Source organism: Pseudonaja textilis, chromosome 1 (genome assembly GCF_049901715.1).
Source record: "Pseudonaja textilis isolate UNSWEBS1 chromosome 1, rPseTex1.2, whole genome shotgun sequence".
Taxonomy (NCBI): Eukaryota; Metazoa; Chordata; class Lepidosauria; order Squamata; family Elapidae; genus Pseudonaja; species Pseudonaja textilis.
This window is the reverse complement of record NC_141990.1, coordinates 231502887-231519708: the sequence shown is the minus strand read 5'-3', so window position 1 is coordinate 231519708 and position 16822 is coordinate 231502887. Positions and strand designations below refer to the sequence as shown.

Below are 16822 nucleotides of genomic sequence, written 5' to 3'. Positions count from 1 at the left end.
GGCCAGACAAGGAATAACGGATGGAAACTGAACAAGGAGAGATTTAACCTAAAAATAAAGAGAATTTTTCTGACAGTGAGAACAATCAACCAATGGAACAGCTTGCCCTCAGAATTTGTGGGAACGCCATCACTTGAGACTTTCAAGAAGAGATTGGACTGCCATTTATCAGAAATGATATAGGGTCTCCTGCTTGGGTGGGGAGTTGGACTAGATGTCCTACAAGGTCCCTTCCAATCTGTTAATCTAAATCTAAAATCTAGACCAGGGCTGGGGAATTATGTCCCCTTTATGACTTTGTAACTTCAACTCCCAGAATTCCTGAGTCAGCAGGGCTGGCTCAGGAATTCTGGAAGTTGAAGTCCACAAGTCATAAAAGGGCCATAGTTCCCCACCCTGCTTTAGATCATACATTTGCTTTATCAGGGAACGCAATTGCATCAGGGGATCTATGCCACAGTTCTTTGCAGAGGATCCCAGATTTAATTTCTGACCTCTCCAGGTAATACTGGCAAAACATTTGCCTGAACAGCAGCTGCCAATTCATACTAGCAGCATACTGAACTAGTTGGTCCAATGCTCTTGGCTTGGTATATAAAAGATGAAGTCCCTTTCTAAGTTAACTCCTGGTGGCTATATAGACACCTGTTGATGTCAGGTGCAAGAGACCAGGAGCCAGGAAAGAGTTCAGAAAGCACTGAGACTTTATTCCATGTAACCTATGAACACAAATCCGATCTACTAATGGTCAAGGCAAAAGTAAAAGTCAACGGACTTCAAGCAGAGTTGACTTAAGTCTCTTTTGTGGATTTAGGGACTCAAGACTGGTGATGCATTTGACCCCTCCCTCAGGTTCAGCCTGGTCCTCTCCTACAATCAGTTTTCTATTATGTAGCAGCTGAAGATCTGAATTTCAGGAACATGGAGATACAACAGTTCAGGGTTAATGCCAAAATAAACAAGTTAGTCTTCCCAACTCTAAAGAGTGGGGCTTCTTTTTGGGGGATGGTGGTGGTGAGATGTGAGGATACAATTAAAAAAACACATTCAATTACTTATATTTAAAAATCCTAAGAGTTACATATTCTAGAGGTTATCAAAATATTATACTTGTTGTCTCTACAATAACAATTAAAATGGAATGTAAGATGCTTAATGTTAAGCAGCAATACTTACAAATTCTATCCTTCAGTCAAACAAACATTTAATTGCCCTGAATCTCTGGGCTTTCAATTTCAACTGGTGGGAATTCAATTTCACTGAAGTTACATAATGATAACCAGATGTCCTGGCCAAAGGTAGATACTTGATTGCATAGGAGGATCACCTCTGAGTTACCACAATGTCACAAGTTAGAACATCAGAATGCGGATATATTTAGGCAGCTTGTTTGGGTTTTGTTGAATTATATAATATGACCCAACAAAACTAGGTTCCTTCTATTTGTGCCAAGCTTATCCCCTACAGCAAGGTTCTCACTTGTTAGGTTTTAATGGCTATTGCTCAATAAGAGCACGGACTTTTACAATCTGCCCTAAAATTCATGTCTGTACAATTCTAAACAGGAACAACACTGTGCAGATGAGATCATGAAGCCAAAGCTCACATGGTTAGAAGCCTTGCAGATTTTGCAGGTGCATTTCTCAACTATTCTCTTTATGATGTTACTTCAACCATTATTTTTATCACATTAAATTTCTTCAAGACCTGCTTCCGTTGGAAAACTGGAATCCCATGGATTTCAACGGGTCCAGTCAGCACAACTTATGGAGAGGGATCCTGAGAACTTAAATTCAACGTCGTCTGTACTGGCAGATGATAGCTTTCCTATCCTTGAACTAAAGTTATTAATAAAGATGCAAATGGGACTTGGTCTCCCTCTTGTGATGTTGAGAACATGCAGTAAAAAGAATTGTATTCCTAGGACAATTACAATTAGAATTCTATTCACAGAGCAATTGCAATCCCCACTAGGGGAATATACAGGTATCACTGAGCATGACTATCATTCTTCAGAGCACTGTTATAGGACCCAGCTGTGTTATCGGATTGCTTGTTTTTGAACAGCAAACAGAATCACATGGATAATCAAAATGGAAGTCATTTACATAACAAATCATCACATCTATTGAATATACCGATCACCCTCCTGAATATATAGATCACCTGCCATGCCTCATCACAATAAAATAATTATCCTTCATGTTAAAGTTAACTTTTGAAGCCTTCACCACAGGGGTGAAATTCAAAATTTTTCCCTAATGGCTCTGTGGGCGTGGCTTGGTGGGACTCAGTCTCTAAAAGGAAGAAGGCAGGTGGGCATGGATGGGGCCAACTGATTCAAATAGCCCCTACCACCTCCCGCGAGGTGGTGCAAAGTGGTTGAATTTCACTCCTGCTTCACCAACATGTCCATGTAATCTTTTTAGTATAAATATGGACATGGTTTGTCACTTTCAGGATATATTTTTTACTTCCAAACTAATCTAATTAGTACTTTTAGGGATAGATACAGCCCAGGCATTTTCTAATGAGTTGTTCCAGAAATACTAGGTTTGAGTCTGCTTAGCCTTTTGAGAAAAATTCTGACAGCTAGCACCTCCCAAACATTTAGAGAGTACTAAGAGGGAGAACAATGAACTAGTTACCATACTTCTTAGTTTCTACAGATTACTGAGCTTGGCACTGAGAGCAAGAAAAAATGCTAATGATTATTAGTCAGTTTATGTGATGTGATTTTTACTTAGCAGTTGGCGAAAGATGCCTTCATCTTCAAATGGAACACTAGATCTTATTTCATCGGCAATTAAAAATAATAATATTCTGATCTGATTTCACAGGTAAGCATTGGATAAATCTGTTTCTCTAGTGAATTTTCATGAATAATGCTCCTAAAATTAATCTTGCCTAATTACTGCAGAGAATCGGCAAGGTTTGATTTTTCAGTCTTTACATATTTTTTGCATAGCAAGCCTTAATTTGGCTAATGCCACCCAAACTGACTATCACAAACACCTTCACCCTTTGTTTTTGTTATAGGGATTGGTGTGGCGCTTATATTAAGATGATGAGCAAGAAGGGAAGTATGTCTGGTACAACCCATTCTCACTCTCTCTGCATGTGATGTTTAATCCCGTACAACTGCCACTTTCTCATGGGGTTCATTAAATTCTGACTGCAATCCTATATTCCAATCTCTACCTACCTGGGAGAAGGCCTACAGCATTGTAGTCAATTATATATATGAAGTGCTGTTTCCTCAAGGAAAACTATGGGATAAAAATCATTTTAGATCTGAAATACATGCAAGGCAATGGGATAAGGAAAAAGAGCTATTCTCTCCTAAATATATTAGTCAAAGCATGCATGTAAAAACTAATGGTTCAGTGTTATTATATAAAAAGCCCATGTTGTATAATTAACTGCATAGAGAAAATGTGCTTATAACGGATACCAAAAGGATTATGATCAATTCTGTAGACGTAGCATTTTGCACTTCAAGAAAAAAAACTTCTGAATTGCTGTCCTTGAGGTCCATCTAGCCCAGATTCAACTTGAAGCATAAAAACAAGCGCCAGGATCTGCAAAAAAACACCCAGCTTTTTTTCTAAACTGGTACCCTCTAAATGTATTGAACTGGAGAGCATCATAGGAGTGGTTAATTAATTTCACATCTGCAGGAGTCTGGGTAGAAAGGTGGACTTAGGCAATCTTGAACAGATATATGGTATGTCTCAGAGACTTTTAGTTATTCTTGTCCTCCTTTTCTTTCATACTCTGCTACTTTGGTGCATTTCAAACAGCATATGTTTGAAATGGAAGTTTAACAAATGGAATTTAACCAATTCCAAAGGTTAAAAGTGAATGTTTAATGGAACTTTAACAAATGAGATATTTGTTTCTGGACAGATCAGTTCAGCTTCTGTGTAAGAGTACATTTAGTGGTAACACAAACACACTCAGAGATTGTGATAAAGATTCCAGTCATTTAGTTTTCTGAAATAGAACTGATCACCGTACACCTTTGCTAGCTGCTTTAACTCTTTGATCCTGACCTGCTCAAGGTTGACTCAGCCTTCCATCCTTCTAAGGTCAGTAAAACGAGGGCCTAGTTTGTTGCAGGCAATATTCTGACTCTGTAAACCCCTTAGAGAGGACTGTAAAGCACTGTGAAGAGGTATGTATATAAGACTAAGTGCTACTGCTATTGGTATTCTAACATCTCATTCAACTCACAAATGTCTCATTTTTATATATGCGCTGCCACTCTTGATAAGACAAAATCTGCTGTAACATCAGACTTCCACTTTTGAGGAAAACCATGGAAGAAATTATTGGACTTGATTTTAACTTCCCAGAGTTCTAGCTAGCTATACCTAATTGCACCAGCTCATAGGAAATCTTTATAGCTACCTGAGTCAAAGCAGCATAAGAACAATTCTGAGACTGAGCATAAATAATTACAGGATAGCTGGAGTGACCAAGGCAGACCCCAAAAAATGTAAGAAAATTATCATTTGGAAGAATGTGTGACATACATCAATAATTTTGGTGGCAGCACAGTTGAGCAGAGAACAGGTGATAGCTTTTCTAAAGAAATATGCACCATTCAGTTTTCTAAATTTTCTAAATTGATCCAAATTAATACAACCCAGTCTGATGTGAAGAATTTGAAGTGTACAGATTTCTTTTTCTGATTTTCTCAACAGCAGAGGGTCATCATATTGACTCTGGCAGGTATGGCTTCAAGAAAAATCTAAAAAGATTGACAGAGTCATTGTTTCCTGTTTAAATCCAGTTTAAATCAGGGTTTTCTCTAGATATGTTTTCTGGCATATGCCACTTTTCTGAACTCACATGTTTGCCTAACCATAAAACAGATCGAAACAACACTGAACTTAGTGACTAGGTATAAACATTATATAATGTTTCAATATGTTTGTTCAGTTCTGATTTATTAGCAGGTTGTGGAACTCCAGACACAATGAATTAAATATTATGATTTACGCCTTATCATATTATACTATCTCTAAACTAGAGGAGGAGTTCAAATAGAGGTGTGTGCTATAAACATCTGTTTGAAAGCATTTGGGATGTTCAATCTTCTATGCTTGAATAATACATAGATCCCTATGCATAATTAGAGTGTAAATTTCATGACTTTTCTTATCCAAAACGTGTCCTTTGTGATAATTATGCTACATAGAAAGCTGCCAGGAGATTACATAATTCAGGGTTGTAGTAATATGATTCATTATCATTAATTTACATTAGTGCAATGAGCCCACTCATTTTGGGCATGGAGCTCTTGGCATGACACAAGCACTCCAGTCTGTGTCCACAAGACAATAGATCCCCAAGGCACAAGGATCTAATCAATGAGTGATACTCTTGATCATTCCTTTTTTTGCTAGCTTCAACCAGAGATTCAATACACAATGCCAATAAGCTTTTTGTTTACATAAAGGGCAATGGAAGTAACAATTAATCTCAGTAAGTCAACAAAACACAGAGATTGCAAGAATTACAGTACTTCCTTGCTTAAAACTTCTATCTGACATAAAGCACGACATGCTTGCATTACAAAACCAACAAGTTCCAATTTCTGCATGACAACTCCTGTTCTTAACAAAACATCTTCAAAATATCCTTCAGTCATTGCTGTGATACGTTCTTCACAGAGGACAAGGACTTAGTACAGACAACCAGCTTTTCCTGTTCTGCTGATTGATTTTTGTATAGGCTGTGTGTCACATACCATAAACATTTAGGAGAAGCTTGTTGCCCTGGCAACTGACCTCAGCTATCAAGAACTCTCCAATTATGCCAATAGGTTGTCTTTGATTTCATAATTTTTTCAAAGTCAGGTTATCATCTTGCTATCCTGCACAGAACTTTAGTAAACCTGAATATGAGCTCAAGAGGCAGCCTTCCCCAAGTTGGTACCTTCCAGTTGATTTAACTACAACTCTGACTGAACACCAGGGCATTTCACAGCCCCTAGGTTACATCCAGATCTTTGGCTCTCCCTGTCTGGCCCACATGAGGTCAATCAGAAATTAGAAACCAATGTAAATAAGATGTAACATGTATTCTTATCAGCAGCAGCTAAGCAAAACCATATAATTAACTGCTTTGTATAATGTGATAAAATTAATATGGAATATAATTAACTTCAGCCAATTGGTCTGAACCTCCAAAACAATCCGTGTTTCTCATATGACCCCCTGATAAAATTAATTGCCCACCCCTGCCATAGCCCAACCCTCCTCACTTTGATGCAAGTGTCCACCAAACAAAGTTCCTTATGGTTAGAACTTGATCATGTTTGAGAAGTTCCAGACCCTGAAAAACATTTCAAACTGAGTTACTGTAACTTTCTGTTTGTTCAATTTCAAGTATAGGATTTGATGTTATTCTAGTATGATTCGGAGTTGCATGATCAACACCAAACCCATAATAATTGCTCTCCCAATCTTTGAAGACTTTATTATTATTCTTTGCAAGTTTATTGCCTTAAAAATAGGATCAGAATTTAGTTTTGACAGGGGCTCTGCTGTCCCTGCAGCATGGGGACCTCTAATGACCCAGCCAAGTAGGAAGTACAGTTATTCTACTTTCTCAATAGCTACTAATCAACTGACTTGTATGGAGCCTGTCATTCACAATGTACCATGCAATACCTCTTTTAAACTAGACTAATTGTTAGACCAGAGAAGGCTGATTTGAGCAATATGTTACTCATCCATTGGCCTGCCTTGTCTTCTTCCTAAACTATGAATGTTAATAATCGAGCTTGGCCAATCCACTCCTTTTATTCACCCGCAAAGGATGAATTCCACCCATGAGCCCTGAATATTGCTTTATCTAATCAATAGTTTGAATAAGGCAGACAAATTTGCCAACTGACTATGTCTTCTCCTGGACAAGCCAATAATGGAGATCTAATATACAGAAAGCTATTATCAAAACTTTCATGACATGGAGCTGAACATTGATGTCTGCTAAGTGCTGCACTGCAATAGGTTATAGTTCAAGTCCAAAGATAGGAATTCCTGGAAATATATGATCTTTGTTTACTTCTTCCAATTGCAGCTTCCCATTGGGGACTATGTAAATTCCCCATGCAATCTTTTAGAACCAGATTCACGTTTGGCAGAATTATCAAAATCTAGTTTGTCCTGGAGACAATTCTGAGAGCACTAAAGACCCCGCCTTTCAACTTTGAGCTACAAATACTATCTTCCTTTGGTACAAATTTAGCTTCCTAACTTCTATGTAAGAACCGGTTTGGTTATGGTGGCTTAAGACAACAGTGTAGAAATCAGGAGACCATGAGTTCTGTTCCTGCTTTAGGCACAAAGCCAGTTGAAGGGCATTGGGCCTCTCACTCTTTCTCAGCCCAGGAAGGAGGCAAACCACTTCCAAAAAAACCTTGTCAAGAAAACTGTAGGGGCTAGTTGTCTCCAGATGAATAAAAGGAATGGATTGGCCAAGCCTGATCATTAACATTCATAGTTTAGGAAGATGACAAGGCAAGGCAGCTGGTAGGTGTTAAAAACTAACTGGAAGGCAGAGACACAGCCCAAAAATCTTTCTCTATAGCTCCAGACCAGGAAATTCAGTAAATGATGGTCACATTATCAAAACAAAAAAAATGGACAAGCTCACTGCAATCCAAAAGTTTGGCTTCATTGCTCATGTGGCCATGAGACTGAACAGAATTAGAAGCTGCAAGTTCAAAAAAGATGCTTCCCTTTCTATCTTTTCTTTTCACAATGGTATTCCTCATCTAACTCAACCTGGTTTGGTTTCAACAATTGGAGCAATTTTACTCTTCATAAAAGACCCTGGGCTTAGTTTAATTGAACCAGGTCAGACTGAGTACACAAATTACACTAATCCAAAATATGATTTGCTTGACTTGGGCTTGATTTGCATAAACTCAACTACTATGAATTGTAAACCAGGATTGTGATTTAGCATATGTCAGGCCAGCCAACTGTGGCTTACACTGCAAACCAAAGTATATAGCAGACCTGGTATACTTAAGAAACTTTTCAAAGTTGGGCAGAATATATTGACAACCCCAAATGCTCAGTAGAACTGCCTCCCTCTGTTTGGGCTCTGACAAGTTTCTCTAGTTTAGCAAATGTTCTCCAGAAGAGAAGCTGCTGGATGCCCTGGAAGTCTTACACATGTTATGGCTTGTGGTAATAAGAAAGCTGTTCATGATATGAATCTACTTCTACCATACCTGAGATTAATCACCTGTATTTGTTACTGTTGTGGGAACAACATTCCTTTCAACCTTCAGGAATAATAACTCAGATAAAGTCTGAAGCCCTGATGCATTTCAAATAAAGACTGCAAGCCCAGATAAGATAGCACCAGTTGCTATTGGTTCTGTAGCTTTGCCACAGTTGTGCTTATTGTGCTTGTCTCTGAGCAAATATTCCAGGGCACCAACATAGCAGCCGGCATTGCCAATACCCAAACAAGTTTTACAACTGTAAACATAAATTCTATATGCTACAAAGGGGGCAGAAAGGAGGGGCAGCAAATTATCCATCTTCTTATTATTACATCATTTCTGGTCCATTTAATTTTAGCTTCAAGCCTGCAATTACTATCTTGCTCTGTGCTGGATATAATTTGCACAATATCTGGAAAGGAGTCCAAAGGGATACTTAGTATTTTACAATAATGTCGAGGCACTAAACATAATGTATATGCAGATTTTAGTTAGTGGTGTTGTTTTCTTTTTTTCATCACTTGTTCTGCCTTTCTTCTTATTGCAGAATATCCACCAAGAAGGTGGGAAATGATTTATTTTATTGTGGATTACTGAGTAAGCCATTGTTGGCAAGATTCACACCGCTTTCCAAAATCAAAAAGGCAGAATTATGTCTTGATGCTAAGGACGAATCTGTCCAATCTCTTTGTAGGTGTGGGTAAAAATATGTTTGTCCCTGGAAAAGTAGGCATTTTCCATCTTTTCATCAGTGCTACCTACTATTTATATCTCAAGGTCACAAAAAAATGAGGCCATCAAGTTCCTTGACCTGACTTGGGTGCAGATCAGACATTCTCATGTCAGTCTAAGAGTACTTGTAGTGATTCTTAATCCTGTCTGTTTGAAAATAAGCTTAGCTTTAGGCCTGTGGCTCCATGTTATGATCAGAGCTACAGATACGTAATATCAGAAATATGGGTGGATTGACCACTGAAGGGGAGGAAAGGTAAAGCGAAGGAAACAATATTGCCTACACATAGTTTTTTCTGCTCAGTTGGTAGAATAGGGTGAGACACTCTGAGAAGCACTACCTGCAAAGTAGTTTGATCCATGACAATTTACTGTAAGCTCACTGCTAGTTTGCAAGCTTGAATTGCTCTGAATGATAGACTAGTAACCTTCTGTTGGGAGTATTATAAGAGTACCAAGCCATAGCGAGACAACATAATCCCACTTCTACAGCACGATGGAGACATACTGAAACATGCAAATATCACAGAACAGATTGGCAGGTATATAACAGACAGGCAGTGGCATTACTCATTCCATATGAATCCACTTAAATTCCATTCTCTAGAAATACCGTATTTCCCCATGTATAAGCCACCCCTTTTTTCCAAAATTTTCAAGCCCAAAAGTAGGGGGTGGCATATACAAAGCAGGTACACTTTTTATACGTGAAAATGCATAAAATAATAAAGTAGGAATAAACTGGTTTTCCAGCAGTATGCTATACTTTTTTGTAAAAATTGTGCGTGACGATACGATTACGAAGTGCAGTACGCGATAGAAATGCATACGCTAGGCATCGGCCTGAATGCTTTGTTCCTACTCTCGTTCCGATGCGTAGATTGCTAGCATCGCCCGCACCTTTGAGGCGTCATGACCGAAGTTGTAGATCTAGATGTCGAATTTTGTTTCTTTGTAAATTTTCTTTCTTCATAACTTGTTTCTCTAATAAAATATTTTTTTCAAAACTTCACAGTCCAAAAATTGGGGGGTGGCTTATGCAAAGGGGTGCTTATACATGGGAAATACGGTACTTTAATGTGTTGCTGTCATAAACCACAAATGTACTTGAAGTTTTCTTAAAGTGCAACTTAGAGTTATAGCCATTAAAAAAAAGATATCAAAGCTATAAAACAAAACTGAATAAGAGTGCACCTTTATAAAGATTCCCAAATAATTATTTGAAACATTAATCAGTATTTGTGATTTATTGGTAGTTATTGCTTTTTTTAAAAAAAGGTTTGTTATTTTGTCAGGCTAAAAACAAATCTCTCTGCCTGCCTGCCTGCCTGCCTAAATATTTATTTCTTATAAAAGGTACTGCCTGTAGAAAATTTTGTATTCTGCTGGACCTTAACAGGCCAGGTTTCTGCTACATGGATCCATATTTTTTTGTAATTTTAGGCACTGTATTATCCAATGTTATATAACTTCAGATATTATCACATTCTGTACAAAACGTAAACGTCTTCACATTTTTGAAATTTTAGACACAACCTCTTTTATAGCCTAGATGTTGAGTATTCCTTTCGGATTTTACTCTGTGATTCTACAGTTGCCAGGTTATATTATAGATGTATTTTAATTTTATCTCAAGTTTAATTTCCTGGTTTCTTGAGATAGATTTTTAAATGTTCAGAGATCAGTCATGGACATACTTGTTCTGATCTAACAATGCAATCAACTGACTGACTGAATTCTTATCTCACTTTGCCTCTTTGCAGAAAGCCTGGAAAAGCATTGACACACTTATTTTATAGAGGAAGTACTAAAGTTAGGAAGTTGCAATTTCTTGAAGTCCTTCAAGACTGAACAAGGATTGAACACAGGTTTATACAGGTTTTGTCCCCTCTTCCAACTGGGCTGCTCTGGCTGTCTGATCATATTTTAATATGATGTTGGATCTTAAACTTAAACAATCCTCCTGACTTGGCGGTTCATGCTGATATCAGGGCGGGGACTTGCTATGGGGCTCAGTTGATAAACATTGTTCCAGAAACTTACAGTGTTTATCACTGACTGCATAATTTCTTTTCAATATAAAAAGTATTTTAAAAAATAGACCTAGAAGGCCTACTAAATCTTGAACCCTTCCAACCTGAACATAAAATTTGAAAGACAAGCAGTAAATTTCTATATTGCATCTATAACTATAACTAACTGAAGGCCATTATTTAAAATCATCTCGTGAAGTGGAATGAAAGGCTAGGTTATGCTTTTGCATCCATCAGGTGTAAAAGGGTTGTAAGTGATCTTAAAGTAACATGAGAAATGCTTTCCTTGAACTTTTCAAACATATGCTTATATTGCCACAATTCCATTGGAACCAGGACCAATCAAGGATGTGGACCGCTTTTACCAATTGTGCTAAAATAAGCTGCAGTTTTTTTACCCTACCATATAATTCGAGCCTTACAACTTTAATAAAACAACGTACAAAGAAATCATAGAAAATCAGCTTTGCTATATTACAGTATTAGAAAATGAATCAGACCTGAGTTTGTTTTCATTTTGCTTAGTACACAGACCATCTTGAACCCTTTCTTATATTTTTCCACAGCAATGCTAATAAGTTCCAACCTCTTCTTTCATAACAGATCCTTTTAACCAAAAATAGCAATCAGGCGGGACTTCTAAATGGGGCCATTCTTTTCTCTAGACAGTCAGAGAATTAAATCAGCTTAACACAGTAAAACATTTTGGAAAACTTGAAAATTCTGATATGCTTAATGTTTTTTTTTTACTTGGCAGCATACTTACATAAAAATATAGGGTGATATTTAGAAAATTCTGATACTCGGAATGCTTAGACATTTCAGATCAGAAGTTTTGAAATTTAGCTGTGTTTTTGAATAGTTTGATTATTTTATGGTTTGACTTCTCCTTTTTGTGCCTGGCCAGAAATATCCATATCCATGTAATTTGTTAACAGCATCCCTGTATATACTTGGTATGACTTCAATAAAATGCCTAATGAGCAGCCTGTCAAGGCTAAGATCATAATTTATAAAAATATCCTGTTCTTTCATATGACATTTGTATCCAATTCCAAGGTACAAAAAGTGTAATCATACTCACTGTAAGCTTATAATTTGTGGGTGAGAAAAGAAAACTCTTGTGTTTATGCTTCTGGGCAATTAAATATTCAATATGGATGAGTGATCCTGCTATTAAACCTTATATCAAATTATCCTAATTAAAATCTAGCAACAATTATGGTCAACTGTTTTATTTGTCTGATGATATAGTCATTAATTCCAGGATTTCCTATCAGAAAACATTTAAGAAAACTTTCTTCTACTGGAGAGAAATGGGGGGGGGGGGTAGGGGGAGAGAGAGGGAGGGAGAAGAGATGGGGAGGGAGAGAGAGAGAAACGTATCTTGCAATATTGCTACTGAAATGCATGTACCACCATTGCCACCCAGGCAAAGGATAACTGCGAAGTTCAGAAAATGGGGTTTCATAAAACTCAAGCTTCTCCTCTTGTTATGAACTGGATACTAGAAGGTCATTTGACAAAAAACTCCCACCAGACTAGTAGAAATCCCAACTGATCCATATTCGGCAAAGTTGTGTAACCCGAAAATAAAACATCGAGGCTTCCCACCCCGAGGCTGAACGTTCCCACGCTCAGGAAACTTGCTGTCCTGGATCTTTAGCAGTACGGCAGGGATGGTTTTATTATGGCCCATCGACGACGCTGAGAAAATGCTGCCCTCCCCCCCTCCTCCCCCCACCCCCCCGTTTTCTGTACTGAACTTCCTCCAGGTTGGGTTTCGGCTGCTGCGTTCCTTTTTCCAGGTAAGAAAAGTGCAAAAAAAAAAAAAAAGGTCTTCCGAGAGTTTCTCCCCATTTTGCGGAGGAAGGCAAAGTACAGTACTCACCTCCGTTGAATCAGGCAAGCGGGACCCTCCTGCTTCGCCGGTCCTTGTAACACTTTCCCCGCTCGCGATTCCCTCGTCCTCTTCAGTCGGCCCAGAGTCCTGCCATGCCTCGGCCCTCGTTCCCGGAAAAAAAAAAACAAGCAGGGTTGTGGTCGGCCCGTGTCGTCCTCTTTTCCCCGGCGCCCCTGGCTTCTCCTCTTTTCTCCGCGTTCGGACTAGCGAGCTCCACCGCGAGCAGGTGGAAGGGGGCGGCTTTCTTCGCCCAGCAAGGGAAAGAGGCGGGGCGGAGGAGGAGGAGGAGGAGGAGTCGCCGCGGCCGTAAGCCACAGGTTACTCCCTTTCCATGCCAGGCCGGCCTGGGATCTTTGCTGACCCCTGGCGCGGCGCTGCTGAGTGCCGGGCTGGCCTCCGCTTTGGAGCCCCGTTATATTTCCTCCAGTTTTCGGGGCAGGGAGGGGAGCGATTACTTCTTTGCAATCCCCCCCCCCCCCACGTTCTTGCCCGTCTTGGGAAACTTTTTTACGCAGGAGGAAAAGTGAGTTAGTTACACACGGGCGCAGGCACACACCGCTAGCCGCGGCTGGAAACGCTGCCCATACGAGCGCCAAGCTGCTGCCGTGAAAGGCGGGCTCCCGAGGGGCATCGTTTTCCAGCTTTGCGCCCGGATCCTGGGCTCCCCCGGGGCTCGTTGCACCGCTCAGTCCTGGCCTCTGCCTAGTAAGGGCCTGAGATGAGGGGAGAGAGCAGGCGGAGGGAGGGAGGAGGGAATGCTCCTGCCCAGCCTGGTGTGGTTCTGATGAAAGCGGGGTTGGCAAGGCTGCCTTTCAGCGCAGCGGGCCTTGCCCTGGACCGGAGAGTTGGAGGCGGTGGAGAAAGTTAACAGCCCAAGTCTAGGCCTATTTCCTGAGAAGGAGGCCGGCTAAAGTTGACGCCGTTAGTTTCTTCCCGGAGAAGCGCCCTTGCTTTGGGTAGTTTAATACTGTATAAGTAGCTGGTTTCCTAGACGCTGACGCTGACGCCGAACGGAGTCAGCCTCGTTACGGTAGTGTTTAGATGGGAGATGCTCAGGGATACCATTACATTCTACTGGGAAGTCAGAGAAACGTCAGTATTGGTGTCAAGAAAACACGAAATCACCAGGAGTTAAACTAAACAACCTAGAAATAAGGAGAAACGTTCTGACAGCGAGAACTGTCAACCAAGGGAACTGCTTGCCTTCAGAAGTTGTGGGAGCTTCATCGCTGGAGGCCTTCAAAAAGAGGCATGGCAGAAATGGTGTAGGGTCTCCTGCTTGGGTGTGTATGTGCACTAGATGACCTACAACAGTGGGGGCGAACCTTTCCAAGCTTCTGTGCTGAAAATTGTGAGCATGCTTGCACCCAGAAGGCAATGTGCGCAGGCCCCCCATGCCCCCTGTGCATGTACGCGTGTCTCCCTCACACCCCCGCCCCCCGCACATGCGTGCCAGATACTCAACAATCAGCTGGTGGGCGGGTGGCACGTGCATATGCGCAGTGGGGCTCTTCTGGACAACCTCTGGCATGCCTGCAGAAATGGCTCTGCGTGCCACTTCCAGCATGCGTGCCATAGGTTCGCCATCATGGACCTTCAAGGTCCCTTCCAACTATGTTATTCTGTTCTGTTCTATCTCAGATTCTGAGTGACTTCATTTTTAAGTGGCCTGCCAGTTGTTGATCATCTTCTACCACAAGGAAGAAGTGAGCTGGATGGCTCCCTTTGCTCCCTTTCTTTAACATTATCCATGATGCATGTTTATCATTAATTGGAAACCCCGTTTGAATCTTTTGTGTGAAACAGAAAAAATAATAATTTTCGATTTATAATTTTGATTAGACAGGACAGACTACAGAAAGGTGAGAGTTCTATTGTAACTGTAGAACAAAAGGTAAATTTATAAAAACCCCAATTTGTTTGAAAGACTAAACAGACCAATGGATGATGGCACAATCCACATTTGTTTAGTTCCTGCCACTGACAGGAGGTGGTAAATAACAATGAATAAACAACAACACACTGCTTGTTTATGATTAGGTACCCTAATCTGTAGAGGACTTTGCATCAATCCTGCTGCCCGGTTTTGTTTATTCTGGTTTACAATACTTGTCCAAAGTCAGGGATGGAAAAAAAGAAAATTTTCTTCAATTTGTCACTCAGAAAGGTGCTGTGGCTTGAAATTGAAGTCATGTACATGTGTCTTTTTTTGTGACAGTGCTATTATGGTACTGCTTTTCCCGGGAGCACTGAAAAACTGCCATAAGGCTTAGACAGCTGTGCTAGCAATGACATGTGCCCTTCTTCACTAAGTAGCAATTTGCTCTTGCAAATTAGAAACCAATTTGATTTTCGTTATAAAGGCAAACTGCTGTTCTCAGACTAATAAGTTTCTAGTATGCTCTTCTTTCAGGAAAGAAAGAAGTAAGTTAATAGAATGACTTCAAAGATTGTGATATCCAAATGCATGTCAAAGTACCTTACCGTGGCTTCTTGATACTAATAGCAGTATGAATTGTTCCCGCAATCCCTCCAGAGTCTTTTTAATTTGCAAGGGGAGAGGGAATGTGCTCAGAGCATGTTAAATTGACAGATTTCTCAAGGGTACAATGGTAGATGTAGGCATACAAGAGACCCACATGATTTCGGTGCATGAAGGAATTTGAAAAGTGTGAGAAAGGAGATGCCTATTTGACATACTGCCCAGAGAAATTTGGGGATTTACAATCCAACCCAAGCAGTGGAGACCCTGAAAGAAGGGACTGAAATCTTTTAATTCTAGGCATATGCTTACTCTCCCAGAATCAGATTAGTGGATAGAACAGATTTATTTACATTAATTATATAATGCCATAGATGAATCAATTTGCAATATCCTATTCATTTTTAAATGCCTCTAATAAGAGGTGGAAGGAAGAGCTGTAGTTGGCAGATTCCCAATTACAGAATTAGGTTGTGTTTATTGCATTATCTATGATTTGAACATAGAAATTGTATCTGTGTAGGCTGATTTCTGTGTGGTCTGATTTTCTTATTTTCTGCATATTCAGACTTTTCAGAACGTGTTGTTGAGGTGAAGAGAGTCCTCCCTTAAGTTGCTTTAAGCACCTATAACTTACTATCTTGTGGGCAGAAATGTGCTTACTGCATCTTATGAAATCTAGTACTTTGTTTTAATTTCCCTTAATTTCATTTGGTTTGGAAGTAGCAAAATAATGAAAAAATAGCTTTAACTCTATAGGACATCTTATGTTTTTTTCCCCTTTAAAGCAAAATTTTAAATTAAGCTAACCAAATTGTGTTTAGAATGAAGTTTTTTCCTTGAAGCAAGCATCACCCAAAGCAAGATTTTGACATCTAAAAAGCATATGCTTCTTTATTTTTAATGCAGCTTTAATTTAAACTTGCTTATCCTGTTCTAGAAGGGCTAGGCTTTTTAATTAGACACTTCAAAATGTTAGTGTGTTTAGCAATTATTGTGACTTCACCATGACAATTCATGCTCATATACAAAATAGCAGATGAAGCATAGCATAGAAATACTTGGGTAATCTACTCCATGGTTTAGTTAAAATTATTTAAGGTTACAGTATTTCACTTTGATATAAGAAAGCACTTCTAATATGCTTAGCAATGTAAACCAATTTTCCCAACCTGATACTCTCTAATTTTCACATTTAGCCGGGAATTGCAGTCACAAAGTACCTTAAGGGTACTAGGTTGCTTTAAAACGTTTATTAAATGTTCTGTATTGGACAATATTATATATGCCCTTTAGATTAGTTTCTGAGCCATAAAGATGTTTTGTTTTATACAGATAGATTACATAAAAAGAATTGACAGTTTAGCAATATCCATCTGTAAAACATTTAGTGCATCAGTATGAACATTATTAATGCG

General features: G+C 39.4%; 1 protein-coding gene across 2 annotated transcripts in view; it reads right to left on the bottom strand.

Annotated features, from left to right (window-relative positions):
* The window catches only part of EPS8L2 (EPS8 signaling adaptor L2), a 96624-nt gene extending 82631 nt beyond the window's left edge, over positions 1-13993 (bottom strand). Inside the window, exon 1 of one of the 2 annotated variants that reach the window (XM_026706624.2) lies at positions 12911-13993. The gene's annotated coding sequence lies outside the window, so the exon portion shown is untranslated. The remainder of the gene's footprint in view (positions 1-12910) is intronic. The other variant, XM_087920927.1, reaches the window with a different exon arrangement.
* Between the last annotated feature and the right edge of the window lie 2829 nt (positions 13994-16822).